This window comes from Spinacia oleracea, chromosome 4 (assembly GCF_020520425.1).
Source record: "Spinacia oleracea cultivar Varoflay chromosome 4, BTI_SOV_V1, whole genome shotgun sequence".
Lineage (NCBI taxonomy): Eukaryota > Viridiplantae > Streptophyta > Magnoliopsida > Caryophyllales > Amaranthaceae > Spinacia > Spinacia oleracea.
In genome coordinates, this window is record NC_079490.1 from 108,286,620 (window position 1) to 108,303,056 (window position 16,437).

A 16,437-nucleotide genomic window follows, 5' to 3' on the forward strand; every position below is an offset into this window, starting at 1 on the left:
TAGTGAATGCAGCTGTATTTAGTGCATGTCCCCAAAATTCTATTGGAAGTTCGGCCTGACCCATCATTGACCTGACCATGTCTAGCAAGGTTCTGTTCCTCGGTTCCGACACACCGTTCCATTGTGGTGTTCCAGGAGGAGTCAATTCTGATAGAATTCCACATTCTTTCAGATGGTCATCAAATTCATAGCTCAGATATTCACCGCCTCTGTCAGACCGCAGTGCCTTAATGTTCTTGCCTAATTGATTCTCTACTTCACTCTGAAATTCCTTGAATTTGTCAAAGGATTCAGACCTATGCTTCATTAGGTAGACATAACCATATCTACTGAAGTCATCAGTAAAAGTGATAAAGTAGCTGAAACCACCTCTAGCATTTGTACTCATTGGTCCACATACATCTGTATGGATTAAACCCAATAGTTCATTTTCTCTTTCTCCAACTTTAGAGAAATGTTGCTTTGTCATTTTGCCAAGTAAACATGATTCGCATTTACCATAATCCTCTAAGTCAAATGGTTCTAGAATTCCTTCCTTTTGAAGTCTTTCTAAGCGTTTCAAGTTAATATGGCCTAATCGACAATGTCACAGATAGGTGAGATCTGAATCATCCTTTTTGGCCTTTTTGGTATTTATGTTATAAACTTGTTTTTCGTGATCTAGTAAATAAAGTCCATTGACCAATCTAGCAGATCCATAAAACATCTCTTTAAAATAAAACGAACAACTATTGTCTTTTATTAAAAAGGAAAATCCCTTAGCATCTAAGCAAGAAACTGAAATGATGTTTTTAGTAAGACTTGGAACATGGAAACACTCTTCCAGTTCCAAAAGTAGCCCAGAGGGCAAAGACAAATAATAAGTTCCTACAGCTAATGCAGCAATCCGTTCTCCATTTCCCACTCGTAGGTCGACTTCACCCTTGCTTAACTTTCTACTTCTTCTTAGTCCCTGTGGATTGGAACATAAGTGTGGGCCACAACCTGTATCTAATACCCAAGAAGTTGAATTAGCAAGTATACAGTCTATAACGAAAATACCTGAAGATGGAACGACTATTCCGTTCTTCTGATCTTCCTTTAGCTTTGGACATTCTTTCTTGTAATGGCCAATTCCATCACAATAAAGACAGCTTGATGTGGACTTGTCCTGCTTCTTAGCATTGCCCTTGGACTTTCCACTATTCTTGAAGTGTCTCCCTTTAGCCTTGAGTAAATCTTTGGCTTCACAGTCGAGTACTATCTCAGCCTTTTTGATAAGGTGAACAAACTCTGCAACTGTTTCTTCTCTTGGTTCACTTAGGTATAGTTGCTTGAAGCGACCAAACCCACTGTGTAGTGAATTGAGCAAGATAGAGACTGCCATCCTTTCGCTTATCGGTGTTCCTAGTAGACATAGGCGATCAAAGTATGAAAGCATAAGCTCCACATGGAATCTTACAGGGACGCCTACCCTGTGTTTAGTGCGAAGGAGCTGAGCATGTGTTTCTTGGACTTCCATCCTATAACACCTGTTGGCAAATCTAACCTTCAGACCAGTCATTGATTCAATCAATTCATGGACGTTCAGGTCTCTGTCCTCCGTGCTTCCACGATAGATATCCCTCAGATTCTTGATGAGAGTAAAAGGTTCGTAAGCTAAAAACCTTCTAGCCCATTGATCAGGGATATTGCTCAGCATGAGACTCATAACCTTCTTGAGATCCGCATCCCAGGCGGCAAATCTTTCAGGGGTCATGTCTCTGGCATAGTAGCTTGGCATGGGATGTAACAGTACATACTCAAGTCCATTGAGTCTGAATATTTCACTTAGCTTAACTTCCCATTCAAGAAAATTTGTTAGGTTCAGCTTGACCATAAGCTCAGAACCCATGATGATGTTTTGATTGTTGTTTGCCATAGTAAAACTACAATTGAAAAGAATAAACAAATAAATAATCATTCACAGTTTCTCTTAATAAACTTAAATTCTAGCATACATGCATAATTCAATCTTCATTAAGCATTTTATTCAAGTTATGTGTTCCCGCATGTGTGAATAAAATGATTCCAAGATCCTAAAGTCCATTGAAGAATTAAGCACATTATGTATTTAGACTCAACTCTAAAATCTTTTAGGTAAGCAAACGCCTTTTGCTAATAGTCTAGAAACTACTCTTGGTTGATAGGTACGTCTAAGAACTTATTAGGTAAACCTATCGATTTTTCCACGACATAAAAGGACTCCTTACTTATATCGTTGAGTTTCACCAAAACTAACATGTACTCACAATTATTTGTGTACTTTGCCCCTTTAGGACCAATAAGTAACACCTCGCTGAGCGAAAACTATTACTAGATTGATGTAAAGGATATCTAAGAAAGTGTATATTTTGGCATTGCACCTTTTAACTCAATTTTTTTTAAGTTTGGAACTTAAGGCTCTTACTATGTTGGTTAGATTTTAAGTGAACTAAAATCCTTAATCATGCAACATAATCAAGCCACAATCTCATGCATAATTAAGACATATTTAAAGCAATAAATAACTTAAAGCATGCATAAGATAAATGTGATCTAGTATGGCCCGACTTCATCTTGAAGCTTCAACTTCAAAGTCCGTCTCGAAAATGGAAACTTCGTCTTGAATTTCACCGTGGGAGGTGCCATTTTCTTCAAATAGGATAAGCTATAATTAAAACTAATTACAACTATTTGATGGTACGCAGACCATATTTAAATTGAAAAACAAATTTGGTGCTTTAGACCAATTACATTCAAATTAATGGTACGCAGACCATATTTTCTATCCTATTTGGGCCATACTAGTCACTTCATAACCTGCAAAACATTACATATACAATATATACCATTCACCCATTCATTATCATGAATGTCCCACATAATTGGTTAGTTAAAACACATTGTATGCATCACATAAACATTTGCAGCAATTAATCAAGGGCACCAATAATCTACAAATTATTCAGTCCTTATTAATTCTAATCAAGTTGTTTTAACCTTAAAGGATTTGTAGACCTAATCAAGAGTCTATGACTAAAAAGGGCTCCCACTTAAACCAATAAATTCATATGCTCTACTAATTTTAAACATAAAAATGTATTTCTAGTCTAACTGGAAACATACAAATTTAATTAAAATTTAAAGCTCATATAAATTTATAATTGAATCCACTCATTTAATTTATTTTCAGTCGAATTTAAATTAATTCAAGATTTTTTTTAATTTTAGTAAAATAATTAGAATAAATAAAATTTATCATAATTATAATATTCAAAATTAAAATCCAAGAAAATAATTTAAATTATTAATTTTAAAATTAATTATAATTACATGAACTGAAAATTTCAAATTAAAATTTTAAAATGATTTAATCGTAACACAAGATACGCACATCACCACGCAACGCACAGCCATAGGCCACACGCACGCAGCCATCGCTGGCCACGATGCGCGCAGCCTATGTGCTGCGTCGCGTCTGCTGCTGCTCACCCTCGCAAGGCATCAATCGAAGCACGCGAGCCAGTGCTCGCTGCGCGCGCCAGCGCTCGATGCACGCGAGCCAGGGCTCGCTGCACGAGGCATTGCTCGCTGCACGCGAGCCAGCGCTCGTCGCGCGCGAGTTCGCGCTCGCTACGCGAGGCAGTGCGCGCTGTTGCGCAGCTCGCTTGCTGCCCACACGCGACTGCTCGCTGCCTTGCCTCTCGCCCTTGCCCACTCGCCCATCGCGCAAAGCACACGACACAAGGCAGGGCTACTACCTTGTACTCGCGCACCATTGCCTTGCTCGCTGCATTCGTACCGCATGGGCGACGAGCTCCCTTGCTCGTCGTCGCATGCCCGCACTATACAACACCCTTTAAGGGTAACACGTAGCGTCCATTGCTTTGTGCGTGCAAGTTTTATGAGCGAATTGCATAAAAATTAAAACTTTTATTTCCAAAATTAATGACAATTAATAAATCATATTAATTTCATAATTTTAGGGCGAAAAATCGAAAATTTATTAATTACTTAATTTCCGATTAACATGGATTCAAATCTAGGTCATAAAAATTTAAAATTTAACACAAATTAACAATTTTTATGGTGGTTTTTAATCATAGGTATCTAATTAAATTATTAATTAATTATGAAAATCAAATCATTTCTAAATTATTCGAATTTTCAACAAATTAATTATAATTACAAATTAGATTGCATAATTAACAAGGCTAGGCATTCAAACTTGTTAAACATATACAGTAGGTCAATAAAAAAATTCAAGATTTATCAACAAGAATCGCAAATATTTAATTTAACATCTTAAATTTACAAACTTTTGCGTTCGAAAAACTAAAACCTTCGAAAAGTCATAGTTAGGCTTCGAATTTGGGCATTCTGGGTTTCGGCGAAAAATGCTCTTTTTGTCAAAATTTTAGAATGCCTTTACATGCGGAATTGACACAAAAATCACTCAATTTGGTTGAGTAACGAACATTCTGCCGAAAAACTGCGTACATATAATTAAATAAACGCAATTTGCAATTAATTAACAATTACGAAAATTAATCACCCCTTTTAATTCCTTGCAAATTTGTAATATATAACCATGTTTATGCAATTTAGATTATGAAAATAATAAGAGGCTCTGATACCACTGTTAGGTTATGATACATATGACAAAACATAAATCATGCGGAAAAACCTTAATGCCAGGAAACATATTATTTACACATAATCATTTAGCATAATTTAGGTGCATACACTTTGTAGCGTGCCCTCCCTAGTTGCGCCCGAACCGAACAAGAACAAGTCTTCAGGACTCCAAGTGTCGTCCCTCCGTAGATAGTCCACAGTACGTCCGGATCCGCCTCAAGTTTGACCAACTAGAATCGCCCCTAAGGTTACTAGGAATTTTCGGCTATTGTGTAGCAAGTGTATGGCTGAGTTTTTCTTTCAAAAACTTACCTTTAGAATACTTCAATTGTGTCTATAAATTATGACCCTAGGCTCTTATTTATAGACGTATGGAAAGAGAATTGGAATCCTACTAGGATACGAATTAATTAAACTAGAATCCTATAAGAACTCTAATTAATTAATTTATCCTTTTAGGATTAGAAATTTAATCATATACCAAATCCTAATAGCTTTAGGAATCGTGCATGAACACAAACACACACACGCACGGCAGCCCACGAGGGGCGCCTATGCGCGCGCGCGCTCAGCCCACCCCACGATGCCCACAACGATGGGGCGACGCCGTAGAACGATCCTCTTTATTGCAAGCTTACTGCATTTACCACTTGTTGGAGATTATGAATGTGTCTAGTGGTGAAAGAAGGTCTTTAAGCGAACGACTATGTCTAGTGCTGAAAGAAGGTCTTTAAGTGAGTTAGTTCGCTTTAGGGAGGGTCAAGTCGAGTACTTTAGGGGTCATGGACGCTTGCGCTAGCCCCCATTCAATTGAGGCAAAGCGATCTTTTTGAGTCTTGGCTAAGTGCCTAGGAGTGCGAGTGCTCCTTCTAGCAAGGGTACGTGCCCTTATTATTTTTCGATGTGTGCTCGTTTTATCATCTTGGTGACTTGGATTCTTCCTTTGCCTTTTTCTTTCGACTTGGGTTGCAAGTAATTAAATTTCAATAAGGGACTTCTATTTTTTATTCTTGTTTTTCTATAGACTTTAATATTTTTTCAAATTGGTTGGACCGAATCATGGATTGCCTACGTATCCGCCTTAAATAAATTTAATTTGGAATCAGGTCTTGCGTAGTTTTTAGCCTAGAAAATGGTTTCTTCCGAATTCGATAAGTATGTTCTGAGGTGGAAACATATTATTTGAAACGGTAGAATAAGTGAAGTTTATTATTATTTTAATCTGCTGCCTTGCCGTAAGCCAAAAATTTGTTGTATGTTTTTTTTGATTGAGTACATGTATTTCTTTGGTGGTACGTATATCTGAATACGTGTTGTACCCCTCCAAATGTTCGTTATTGTTCCGTGTATGTGCGGATAAAATGAGGAGCACTTCTGGACAAATTTTAGCAAGCAGAGAGATACAACGCCCAGGCTGGGGCGCTAAAGATTTCGGCGCCCAGCTCTAGGCGCTGAAAATGATTTCTGGGCGGATCTTTTTTGGTGCGCTAAATGCTTCTTTTTCATTTTAGACTAACTTTAGAGGCGCTTTGCAAAGTTCTTTTTTTATTATTCACATTTTATTTTTTATTTTTTTCTTACGTTTAGCGTAGAATGTAGTTTTCATTTGTATTTTTTTTTTATTTGCGACTCAAGACGGCTTGAAAGATGGGTTGAATGAGATAGGATAATTTCTATAGGTATTGGTCAAGCATGAGGATTACATCTACTAGGACTCACAATTTGCAGCCTCAAGCTAGTGTCACGAGTTTACATCAACCAAGGCTAATGAGTAGCATGGGGACGTCTCAAGGGCATATCAACAGGATGTATCCACACAAGTTATATGGTCATTATGCTAATGGTGGTGTAAGAACAGGTTTGGGCTTTGGAAATAATGGGTATGACGCACGTGTTGTTAGGTTATGATACATATGACAAAACATAAATCATGCGGAAAAACCTTAATGCCAGGAAACATATTATTTACACATAATCATTTAGCATAATTTAGGTGCATACCCTTTGTAGCGTGCCCTCCCTAGCTGCGCCCGAACCGAACAAGAACAAGTCTTCAGGACTCCAAGTGTCGTCCCTCCGTAAATAGTCCACAGTACGTCCGGATCCGCCTCAAGTTTGACCAACTAGAATCGCCCTTAAGGTTACTAGGAATTTTCGGCTATTGTGTAGCAAGTGTATGGCTGAATTTTTCTTTCAAAAACTTACCTTTAGAATACTTCAATTGTGTCTATAAATTATGACCCTAGGCTCTTATTTATAGAGGTATGGAAAGGGAATTGGAATCCTACTAGGATACGAATTAATTAAACTAGAATCCTATAAGAACTCTAATTAATTAATTTATCCTTTTCGGATTAGGAATTTAATCATATACCAAATCCTCATAGCTTTAGGAATCGTGCATGAACACAAACACACACACGCACGAGGGGCGCCTATGCGCGCCGCGCGCTCAGCCCACGCCACGATGCCCACAACGCAGCCATGGCCTTGGCGCGCGCTGGGCCTGCCTTGCGGTGGGCCTGGGCGCTGCCTTAGCTTGGCGTGTGGCGCGCGTTTGGCTTGCGGGGCGATGGCCCGGCTTCGTGCTGGGCCTTCGTCCGGCAGGCCTCGTCCGATGCTTATTCGTACGATACGCTTCCGATTAAATTCCCGGTTCCGGAATTCAATTCCGATACGAACAATATTTAATATTTCCGATTCCGGATTTAATTTCCGTTTCGAACAAATATTTAATATTTCCGTTTCCAGAATTATTTTCCGATTCCGATAATATTTCCGATTCTGACAATATTTCCGTTTCCGGCAATATTTCCATTTACGATAATATTTTCCGATACGTACCATGTTTCCGTTTCCGGCAACATCTACGACTTGGATAATATTTATATTTCCGATACGATCCATATTTCCGTTTCCGGTAATATCATCGTTTCCGGAGTATTCTTTTCTTGCTTGTGACGATCTCAGCTCCCACTGAAAACAAGATCCGTCGATTCCGAATATCCATAGATGGAGTATTTAATGTCATTAAGTACTTGATCCGTTTACGTACTATTTGTGTGACCCTACGGGTTAAGTCAAGAGTAAGCTGTGGATTAAAATCATTAATTCCACTTGAACTGAAGCGGCCTCTAGCTAGGCATTCAGCTCACTTGATCTCACTGAATTATTAACTTGTTAATTAATACTGAACCGCATTTATTAGACTTAACATTGAATGCATACGTGGACCAAGGGCATTATTTCCTTCACGTGTCAATGGCCGTACGTGGTTTGCAGTTGATCACAAGTCCAAGAACAAGAGTCGAGGTAATGTTTTCTTGGGTTATGGCAATGAGAACATGGATGGGTTAAATGAGCTGAACAGGAGCCCCAGAGCGAAGGCGTCTAAGATCATAAGGATTGGAAAGGGTAGACATCGTAGAACTTTATGTAGTTTTTGTGGCATGATTTGGATTGGTTGACTCAATTCTTTTCCTTTGCTTTACTCGTGTAAATTTCGCGCTTTGGGAGGTACGGGCTAAGTATTTCATTACTTAGTCTAGACTTCTGACTCTTTTTATTGGTTTTCTATTCTCACTTTTGTTAGTACACCTTTGGCTCTTCTTTTGGTAAATTTCGCACTTTGGGAGGTACGGGATAAGTATTCCATGGCTCGCTCTTTTCGCTCTCCCTTTACTTTTTCTCTTTTTTTTTTGCTTTGGGATTTCTCCCCCTTTTTATTTGGGCTAAAAGGTGGATGGTTGTGGTCTTTGAGTCACGAGGCGAGACTGAGTGAGCCTCGTTTGGTAGGCCTATAGTGGACCTTTAACTTTAATAGGCCTAGGGTGGACCTTTAGCTTTAGTCGGCCTAGGGTGGACCTTTAAATTGTCTTACTTTGCAAGCGTATTTAGTCGTTTCTTAAAATGTGCACATAGCGTAGATTCATAATGTTGTTTTCACTTTATTGAAATTTAATGAAAGAATTACATCGAAAATAATTTTTTTGTTTCTTTTCAGACTCCAGTTTCTGGGATTTAATTGGAAGTTGTGATTTAGACTCGAACTTTCACTAATCTTTCTGATTATAACCCGTGTATGAATACAAGGAGGTGGCCTAGACTCAAAATAATGATGTGGCGTAAGCCTATAATACTTGACCCGGTAACTTTCAGACTTAGGCTAATTGGACCATAACTTTCGTTGGTTGACACTTTAGATTTTAACCCTTGGGTGTTCATTTGTCACGCGCCATTTTGCTTAATGTTGGCAAGGTAGTTAATTGGGGAGATCGAATTTTCATTTTTGCAAGACTAGAATCATTAGTGCGGCTTCTCTCTTAGTGTGTATTGCTTTACCCTAATGGTAGCCTTATGGCATGCCGATTTGGGTATTTTCATGGTTTGTCATGTTGCATTTATGGAAAATCTTTTGGTTCGTACTTAGGAATACTTCAAGGGGCGCGTGGCTCTAGAGGACTATGATAGTCGTGACCCAATGTGATCATAAGCCTTGAGGCCATTAATTTTTTGCCAATGGTATTGACACCTTAGGTTCACTTTGGGGGTTGTGCGACTATGGAGGAATGATTTTCAGAATGTGACTGTTTCCACTTTGCAAATACTATAATATATTCTTCTTGTTGGTGAGAGAGAGTATTGAGGCCGTAGATTCTTAGCAAGGGATGACAATTACATATGGGTGCTTATTGATTTAAATGTTAGGAAGGGAGACTCAATACAGTTTAACCTTTTAACTTGCAGAACGACACCAAGCATTAGGACCGATTCTATGGATAAGACAACTAAGACTTAGGATTTTGATTGTACTTTGGCATAGCCTACTCTAGACTCGGATTTACTTATTTTTCATTTGAACATTACATTTTTCTTTGAAAACTTTATTCGAACATCATTTTTTGAATACTTTGCCCATGTGACATCCAAGGTTATGCATGCTCGGTTTGGTGCCGAACATTGTCGTCGTAGGAGGCCTAACAACGACACAAAGAGTTATTTATTACTATTTTTTTCAGTCGTTTTTAGAATTGAGTGCCTTTTCATACGCCCTCGCAGCAATTTTTTTTACGAAAAGTTTTTTTTTTTGCTACGTATTTTCTTTATGCGCGGGCACCGAGGCTGCTGTGCCTGACCAAAAGGCCAGGCAGCAACTTCGGCGCCCAGCCATGGGGGTGAGAATATTTGGCGCCCAGCCACGGGCGCTGAAAATGCGTCCCTGACTGGTACTCGTATTCTGTTCGCGTATATTTTTTGTATACGCGACTTAATTTTGCGTGCTTGCCTAATAACGTCCTTTACGCGTTGTGCAGCGTTTGTGGGATTCGTTACGGGCCATCCCGAGTGTCGCTTATTTTTGTGACGATCGTTCGGGTTTGCGGAACACGTATTTTGGTATAACTCTTTGGCCAATTGGTTTACGAATGTTTGGGCAATTTTTTAAGGTCTTTGGTTTTCTAGCATTATCTGTCACACACAATTACAACACAATCACGTAATTCGCTACACATAACTAACATTACATCATGAGGCCAAATAATAATATGTCATGTAGTTTATGATAGGCTTCTATGGGTAGTATTTGCGCCGGCTTGGTACCGCTTCTATCGTAGATCCAACACATGCCCCGGTCGAGGTAGTGCCTTCAACAGACGAATTTCGCCCAAGAGGCCAATCACGATGTAAGCCAAGGGGGCATGCACCAATGAGAGGGACCTAGTGGGCGAGCGATTGGGTTTGGGAGGGGTGTACTACTAGCGAAAGTGCCGAGTGGACAACATTCGAAGCGTATGCACCCCCCGGTTGGCGATGGGTATCCTTAGTCCCAACTCCCGAGATGAAACATCCTAGGGGGCCAAGATTCGTTATGCGGTTCTGTCTGTTCACATTAATATGCTGATTTTCTGGTCGTCCCAACTTGATGGGGAAATAAACGCGGGGTAGGGTCGTTTCACCCTTCGGCTATTTTGATTACCTACGAGCACGAGTATTTCCTTCACTTTCCCCAGTGGAGTCGCCACTGTGAGGGGGTCGAAAAAGCACGAGGCTAATGCGTGACCTCGTCCCTCGTGGGTGTGACGTTTTCTTTTTGTCAAATCAAGTGTAATTGGATTTCCTGTGAGTTTACACCCAATTGACTAGTAATATAGGAGTCGCCATTCAACTTTTAACGACAATGAGAAAAACTGACAAAACCCGGTTATCGTGACATAAAGGGAGTGCAATTATGTTTGACCACGACGGCCATAGGTTCCCTTGTGATCCCTGGTGTGGGGATCTCTCAACATACACCCGCAAGGTAGAGATTGAGGGTTCGGGGGACTGTAATTACCGAGAGGAGTACTCGCTCTTCGATAACTCCAGAGACAGGATATCCTTACTAGCTCAGCATAAATAATTGAAGGGACATGTGTTAACTATTAAACTAATCTGAGTTGATTTTAACAATATGCAACACATAATACTAGATCGACCACGATTATCTGGCTTAGATTGCTTTAAGGGACCTAGCATGATAGTTCAATTTCCCAAAATATTATCTTTATTAGGTGTGGTAGAACAATCAGATTTAATTAGTTTAACAGTTTATAAAAGGGCGAGGAAAGCAATTAAATCATGGAAAAGGGACACATTACGACGCACCCTTGAGAGGTGCGTCACGGTTCTCAGAAAACTAACCACTTTGACTTTGCTATTTCTCCTTTTATTTAACGAATCTCAAGTTACGGGACAGGATACGTTCTGTTCGATTTTTGGATCGATTGCGACAGAACGCGTGATCAATTTCGCAACGTGAGGCTTAGGCTTAGGGGTTGGAGTCAATACTCAGAATATGAATTGTGTGTTGTTTCACGTCGAATTTTGGGGCTGTATTTATAGGGAAGAGTTCGTGGAAAGATAGAATTGTAGAGCTCTAATCCAAGAAGAATTAGGAGAGAACACGTCCCAGGTATTTTCAGCGCCCGGGGTTGGGCGTTAAAGTTTTCGGCGCCCAGCTCCGGGCGTTGAAAATGGGATCCAGGCAATTTCAGCGCCCAGGGCTGGGCGTTGAAAATGATGTTTGGGCCGAGTTCTTTGTCAGATTTGGACTCTTAGAATCCGGAGTGTTTGAGACGTATCCGAGTCTTTTAGTGCGTATTAACTTTAGGACGGAATGCGTCTGGGCCCGTTACGAACTCTAGGTTCGTTAGGATTTTAATTAATACGTAACTCTTATTTTCGAATTATACTAGGAACAGGATTCCTCTTGCAAATTCTATCTCTTTTAGGATTTATGTTGGAGTGCAACACCTAATTCTGACAGGTTTCTATCTTTTATGACTTGCCACTTTTAGCAACTACCCGTTACGGCAGTTACTATTTTTAGCAGGTTTCTATAAATAGCAGTTTTGGTCGAAATGAAAAGGGTGATTGAGATTCGTTATTTTATAGGAGATGCGTTGCCAAGTGAGATTTATGTTCTCATCATCGAACCTTCCCTTTCGGGAATGGGGACAAAAGTAGGTGTCTACATAGAGTGTTTTTCTCAGGCCCCAATTGTAGCTACGGGATTGGCTTGGTGCTATAATGCTTGGCACACGTTTTTATGCATTCATGGTGACATGGATCATGAATAGTTTGAACCAGACTCGTTTAGTGCGAGGTACGTTCGAGTAGTGATTTGCTACTTCTCTTGTAAATGTCGTATTGTGCGACATTGCCATGGTCAAGGTAGTCACATGTTGAAGTGTGCCTTGACCAAAAGCTAGGTGCCTTTCTTTACCCATAATCATATTTAGAAATCTTTTTGACTCTCTTGCAACATCGAGATAAACACATACTTAGCTTAAACCAACGACACTTTATTATGTTCGAAGAAGTCTTAGAAAATTATTTGAAATCCGAGTCCTACTGTGTACAATCCGAGGTGTCCTAAGTAAGTTGAGTTATAGAAGAGTTCGTACAGGATTACATGAGTGAATCAAAATACTGTTACGATTTTCGGAATGATGTCTAAGGATTTGCTGGAAGCCAGGGTGCAGGCGTCAAGATATTACTTGTGCCCGTGTGGCACATGCTTTAGGCTTTTAGGGCCATCTTTTCCAGGATTGCGGGAATATAAACCGTTTTGAAATTGACTTAGATTTACTTGGTGTATATCTGCACAAAAGGTCAAGGTATACTTAGTTCTTTCCCTAGCTCTTTCATTTTAATTTTTAGCCCCCAGTTGCTATTATGTCTTCTCATTAATGATGCTTTCAGATTTCGATTTTAGATGCCCGTGTCATATGTCTGAATAGGGTGAGCCTTGGTTAAGTGCCAAGTCCTATTGATAATGTCTGATTTTTTTTCAAGGGGGATTCGCAAGCATTTGAATTACCATGAACGGGTGCCCTGAGTTCGAAGGAACGATGGGGCGATGCCGTAGAACAATCCTCTTTATTGCAAGCTTACTGCCTTTACTGCATGTTGGCGATTATGACTGTGTCTAGTGGTGAAAGAAGGTTTTTAAGTGAGTTAGTTCGCTTTAGGGAGGGTCAAGTCGAGTACTTTAGAGGTCATGGACGCTTGCGCTAGCCCCCATTCAATTGAGGCAAAGCGGTCTTTTGAGTCTTGGCTAAGTGCCTAGGAGTGTGAGTGCTCCTTCTGGCAAGGGTACGTGCCCTTATTATTTTCGATGTGTGCTCATTTTGGCATCTTGATGACTTGGATTCTTTCTTTGACTTAAACTTTTCTTTCGATTTGGAATGCAAGTAATTAAATTTAAATAAGGGACTCTATTTTTTATTCTTGTTCACTACTACATAAACGAGCAAATGCAACGGTTTAATGCAACGGTTAAAGCTAATGCAACGGTTCGTCGCAACGGTTTATGTTATTGCAACGACAAAGTGCAACGGTTGGGACTATTGCAACGATTAGGTGCAACGGTTGGGTATATTGCAACGGTTTGGTGCAACGTCAAATTAGAGACTGTTGCATTAGGCATTTAAATGCAACAACTCTTTTAGCTGTTGCAACGGAGGCTAGTTTAGTAAAAGTGCGAGAAAACCCTATCTTAGGCAAGCACCAAAAGCCTCCCTTTCGGCCTTTCCCACTCACTAAATCCCATTTCTCCCACTCTCCAGTCCCGTTGTTGAAGTTCCACCACCACGCCGCTCGCTGATAACTCTAGGTCCTTTCTTTTCTCTCCCCTCTACGATTTCAATTTCTCAGTTTTTATTTTTGATTTCCCTAGTGTAATTTTCTTTTCTCTAAGCTGCATGTAGATTAAATCTTCTTGTTTGAAGTTGAGTTGACGAAGGTCGATTGCAGCTAACCGTAGAAATTTCCAATGAATAAAATTAAATCTCAACCTTCGAATGTTACGAGGTAATTTCTTACAATTCTGCTCATCAATTTCTTAATTGTTAAAAAAATTGATTTGTTGATTAATTTTCTTGGTTTTAGGGGTAACAATTCGATTTGGGTTTGTGTTTAAAGAATTTCAGATTTTGTTCAAACAAGTTTTTGGGGATTTAGGTTTTAAGTTTAATTGTTTTTTCGAACTTGGTGAATTCAATCATCAATTTAATGAAATTTCGAATTTTGATTTGTACTATTTTTCTTTCTATCTTTTTCATGACTTTGCCTGATAGTTTTTATCAATTTCATTGTCTTTTAAGGGTGAATTAAGTGTTATCCCAGACTAGGAACAAAACAAAGCTAAAAACTCAAGTGCCCTGACCAGAAAATCAAGTCGATCAATTCAGACCTTCAGAACTTGCAAGGTATTTCTCCTTTTTTGGTCACTCTTTAGTCGGTTTAATGCTATTGTACACAAGCTACTGTAATTTCTTCTCTTTCTTTGCTCGTTCTTTTGGTTCTTAGACTACAGAGATTGTGTACTTCTTTGGCATGAAAATCATGTTTCCATGGGGTTAACTTTTTTTTGCAGATGTAAATGGAGGCATTGACTTTCCCTGACCAGAAAATCAAGTAAATCAATGCAGACCTTCAGAACGTGCAAGGTATTTTTCCTTTTTTGGTCACCCTTTAGTTGGTTTCAGCTTATAGCCTCTTTATGAGTGTGTTACTTTGTTGTAGTTATTGAGCTAGGACTAAAAAATCACTTGATTTGGAATTTTGGCTATTGTTTATAACCTCCTCAATAAGGTGGTGATGCTATTGTAGACAAGCTATTGTAATTTCTTCTCTTTCTTTGCTTGTTCTTTTGGTTCTTAGACTACATAGATTATGTACCTTATTCTTTGGCATGGAAATCATGTTTCCATGGGTTAACCTTTTTTTTGCAGATGTAAATGGAGGCACTGACTTTCCCTGACCAGAAAATCAAGTCAGTCAATTCAGACCTTCAGAACTTGCACGGTATTTCTCTTTTTTCGGTCACCCTTTAGTCGGTTTCATCTTATAGCCTCTTTATGAGTGTGTTTCTCTGTTGTAGTTATTGAACTAGGATTAAAAAATCACTTGATTTGGAATTTTGGCTATGGTTTATACCCTCCTCTATAAGGTGGTGATGCTATTTTTGACAAGCTCTGCAATTTCTTCTCTTTCTTTGCTCGCTCTTTTGGTTCTTAGACTACATAGATTGTGTACCTTATTCTTTTTTCCATGGGTTAACTCTTTTTTGCAGATGTAAATGGAGGCACTAACTTTTCTCTCCCAAACATATAAGTTGATTCAGTTCATTTTATTTCACTCCCAAAGTTTACATTGTCTATTTCTGGCATGTCTATCGGACTATCAGTACTTTGGCAGCCTACATTATGGTTTAAGAGGTAATTGCACATACTTATTACGTTATTTTTCCTATTCCTATGTATTTAGAGTGTGATTATAGTAGTTAATTCTTAGAAAAAATCATTAGTATATAGATCATCATGATTGATAACTGTCTATTATTTTGCTCTAATCGATGATAAGGTTTCTTGTTAAGTTTATCAAGGTCATGTGAGTTTGATCAAGTTCATTCATACTATACATTTCATTTTCCTTCTTGCTGATTTATCAGTTTCTTTCATGCATTTTCCTTATCCAATTTAGATTGAATCTTTTATGGGAAGACTTTTTAACTGGTAATTGTGGGCTTATTGGTGTGGAGGAGACATTTTAGTCTCGTTTAATTGAAGATTTGACGAATCCTTTAGAATACATTTTTTTGCAGCTTATTGACGTGGGCTACTTCTTTTGTTTAAATTCATTTTTTTCGTTGCTAACAATCATACCTATGAGAGCTATGATGACGCTATGGAGGTTCCTTACCAAAAGGTTGGTTGCTTGCCATTGCTTAATTTTCTTAAGGTTCTTGTAGCTTCTGCAACAGGTGAGCTGATTGTTATTATAAGACAAGACAATGAAGTAATTTAAAAGGTGCTTTTGTGCAGGGTGCTCTAAGGCGTGTGGCTCAAAACAAAATGTGATGAATTTTGATTAATTAACACCATATTATAGTAGTTAGAGAGAAAGGGTATAAACCATAGGTTAGGAGCTACGTTGGTAATGTTGGGGCTAGGTTATGAGCGATGGTCATTGCATTTTAAGGAGATTGGAGAACAAGACTACTAAAGGTATTACACTTTGTATTTATCTTTCTTGAACTTATACCAATTTGATAAACTTGTTAGCTTACTGTTGTATTGTACTATCTTTAAAGACTCTAGTTGACATATTTTCAGTGTTGTTGATTAAGATAGAAAGAAAACATGCATCATTTTTCAGAAACTGTAGTTTCTGTGTTCATTGGAAATTTCTTTTGCAAGACCGATCACTGGTTTACTTAAGATTACATATAGAAGAGAGTTGAGATTATTACATTAT

At 38.8% G+C, this 16,437-nt stretch overlaps 1 long non-coding RNA gene across 1 annotated transcript; it reads left to right on the forward strand.

Annotated features, from left to right (window-relative positions):
* The first annotated feature begins 14,576 nt into the window (after positions 1–14,576).
* Positions 14,577–15,390, forward strand: LOC130459385 (uncharacterized). Its single transcript, XR_008918754.1, has 3 exons — positions 14,577–14,627; positions 14,913–14,985; positions 15,254–15,390. It is a non-coding gene; the product is annotated as an uncharacterized lncRNA (long non-coding RNA).
* The last annotated feature ends 1,047 nt before the right edge of the window (positions 15,391–16,437 follow it).